This window comes from Lonchura striata, chromosome 21, assembly GCF_046129695.1.
Source record: "Lonchura striata isolate bLonStr1 chromosome 21, bLonStr1.mat, whole genome shotgun sequence".
NCBI lineage: Eukaryota > Metazoa > Chordata > Aves > Passeriformes > Estrildidae > Lonchura > Lonchura striata.
In genome coordinates this window covers 11,420,151-11,423,559 of record NC_134623.1, presented here as the reverse complement: position 1 = coordinate 11,423,559, position 3,409 = coordinate 11,420,151, and positions in this window count along the sequence as shown.

Sequence of the window (3,409 nt, the reverse complement as noted above, 5' to 3'; positions counted from 1 at the left end):
GGGTAGACCTGGTGCACGGAAGCCTCGGGGTAGACCTGGTCTTCCGGGAGCCGGGGTAGACCTGTCGTCCTACTCCGGGCCCGGCCTCCGGCCGCCCGGCTGCTGCGGCAGACCTGTCGCCCTGGTGTCCCGGGCGGACCTGCTGTCCCGCGCACGACCCACCCTCCGGCCGCCCGGCGCCGGTCTAGAGAGGGAAGGAGCCGGCCGTTGGGAGCCGGCAGCGCTCCCGCCTCCTCCGTGCCCAAAGCGACAGCGGCCCGGCTCCTGCCTCCGTCTCCGGATCCCTCACTGCCTTCAGCCGCTCGACCCCCCTCCCCCCCACCCCGCTGCCGTCCTGCCCCGGGCTCGGACGGGGCCAGGCCGGGCTGGAGCGTCAAGGAAAGAAGGCCGTCAAAGCAGAAGGCTGGGCGAGAGCCGAAGAGAAGGCTTCTCGGCAAAGGGGCCGCCTCTGCCGCGGGCCCCGGCCCTGCTGGCCGAAGGACCCGCCTTCCTCGGTGTCGGCCCGCTCCTGGCCCTCCCGCCGCTGCGGGTGTGCGAACCGGCCGAGGAGAGAGCGGGCGGGGGACGGCGACGGGGGTGGGGAAAGTAGTCTGCGAGCGGCGCCGGGGAGTCTGATGGGGCAGGGCGGGGCGCCCCCAACCGTCGATGGGCGGAGGCGGGGAAAGTCTTCAGGCGGGGCGCCCCCAACCGTCGATGGGCGGGCTCTGAGGGGGCGGCGTCGGATTGCGAGTGTGTGGAGCCGGCGTGTGTGTCACCGTGCCCCTCTCTCTCTGTCTCTCTCTCCCTCCCTTCCCCCCCCCGCCCCCCCGTCCCTCCCTCCCTCCCTCGCTTCCCTTGCGCGCTGGCCCCACTGAAATTCCGTTCGGCCGGGTAGGGCTGCGCGGCACCCCGGGCGGAGGGGGCTGCTGACGCTGCTTCGACGGCAGGCTGACGCAGGCTGCCTGTCAGCTTGGTCTGGGATCGCTCTGGGTACCAGAGGGAAAGAAATAAAGTTCGCCAAGAAAATTCCTTTTCCGGATCAGTTTCTTGCGCCGAGGGAACAGAAGAGTCGTTCTCTTCGAGAAGGGAGGAAAGGGGAAGCGCGGGAAATGAAACCCGAACCCCAAACCAGACCAAGGGGAACCAAGCCACAAAAAACAAAGGGATAACCCCGTAACTCCTAAAACAAACCCAGAAAACTCGAACCAAAAGTCCCGCAACGCACATTCCCCCACCCCCCACAAAAACCCACACCGAGCCCCCCCGCTCGCGCCCGCCCCCCCCACCCCCACCAGGCAAAAAAAGGTAAAGCCGGCCATTGAGAAACGCTCTACTACCCGGGTATGGGGAAATACCTCTTGCCATGGCCCCGGAATAGACTTTTCCTCCGGGCGCCGGGGTAGACCCGTTGTCCGGCCCCCCGGGCTACACCTGGTATCCCGGAGCCGGGGTAGACCTTGTACCCGGCGGCCGGGGTAGACCTGGTATCCCGGAGCCGGGGTAGACCTTGTACCCGGCGGCCGGGGTAGACCTGGTATCCCGGAGACGGGGTAGACCTTGTACCCGGCGGCCGGGGTAGACCTGGTATCCAGGAGCCGGGGTAGACCTTGTACCCGGCGGCCGGGGTAGACCTGGTATCCCGGAGACGGGGTAGACCTTGTACCCGGCGGCCGGGGTAGACCTGGTATCCCGGAGCCGGGGTAGACCTTGTACCCGGCGGCCGGGGTAGACCTGGTATCCAGGAGACGGGGTAGACCTTGTACCCGGCGGCCGGGGTAGACCTGGTATCCCGGAGACGGGGTAGACCTTGTACCCGGCGGCCGGGGTAGACCTGGTATCCAGGAGACGGGGTAGACCTTGTACCCGGCGGCCGGGGTAGACCTGGTATCCCGGAGCCGGGGTAGACCTTGTACCCGGCGGCCGGGGTAGACCTGGTATCCCGGAGCCGGGGTAGACCTTGTACCCGGCGGCCGGGGTAGACCTGGTATCCCGGAGACGGGGTAGACCTTGTACCCGGCGGCCGGGGTAGACCTGGTATCCAGGAGCCGGGGTAGACCTTGTACCCGGCGGCCGGGGTAGACCTGGTATCCAGGAGCCGGGGTAGACCTTGTACCCGGCGGCCGGGGTAGACCTGGTATCCCGGAGACGGGGTAGACCTTGTACCCGGCGGCCGGGGTAGACCTGGTATCCCGGAGCCGGGGTAGACCTTGTACCCGGCGGCCGGGGTAGACCTGGTATCCAGGAGCCGGGGTAGACCTTGTACCCGGCGGCCGGGGTAGACCTGGTATCCCGGAGACGGGGTAGACCTTGTACCCGGCGGCCGGGGTAGACCTGGTATCCCGGAGACGGGGTAGACCTTGTACCCGGCGGCCGGGGTAGACCTGGTATCCAGGAGCCGGGGTAGACCTTGTACCCGGCGGCCGGGGTAGACCTGGTATCCAGGAGACGTGGTATACCTTGTACCCGGCGGCCGGGGTAGACCTGGTATCCCGGAGCCGGGGTAGACCTTGTACCCGGCGGCCGGGGTAGACCTGGTATCCAGGAGCCGGGGTAGACCTTGTACCCGGCGGCCGGGGTAGACCTGGTATCCAGGAGCCGGGGTAGACCTTGTACCCGGCGGCCGGGGTAGACCTGGTATCCCGGAGCCGGGGTAGACCTTGTACCCGGCGGCCGGGGTAGACCTGGTATCCAGGAGCCGGGGTAGACCTTGTACCCGGCGGCCGGGGTAGACCTGGTATCCCGGAGACGGGGTAGACCTTGTACCCGGCGGCCGGGGTAGACCTGGTATCCCGGAGACGGGGTAGACCTTGTACCCGGCGGCCGGGGTAGACCTGGTATCCCGGAGCCGGGGTAGACCTTGTACCCGGCGGCCGGGGTAGACCTGGTATCCCGGAGACCGGGTAGACCTTGTACCCGGCGGCCGGGGTAGACCTGGTATCCAGGAGCCGGGGTAGACCTTGTACCCGGCGGCCGGGGTAGACCTGGTATCCAGGAGACGGGGTAGACCTTGTACCCGGCGGCCGGGGTAGACCTGGTATCCAGGAGCCGGGGTAGACCTTGTACCCGGCGGCCGGGGTAGACCTGGTATCCAGGAGACGGGGTAGACCTTGTACCCGGCGGCCGGGGTAGACCTGGTATCCCGGAGACGGGGTAGACCTTGTACCCGGCGGCCGGGGTAGACCTGGTATCCCGGAGACGGGGTAGACCTTGTACCCGGCGGCCGGGGTAGACCTGGTATCCAGGAGACGGGGTAGACCTTGTACCCGGCGGCCGGGGTAGACCTGGTATCCCGGAGACGGGGTAGACCTTGTACCCGGCGGCCGGGGTAGACCTGGTATCCAGGAGCCGGGGTAGACCTTGTACCCGGCGGCCGGGGTAGACCTGGTATCCCGGAGCCGGGGTAGACCTTGTACCCGGCGGCCGGGGTAGA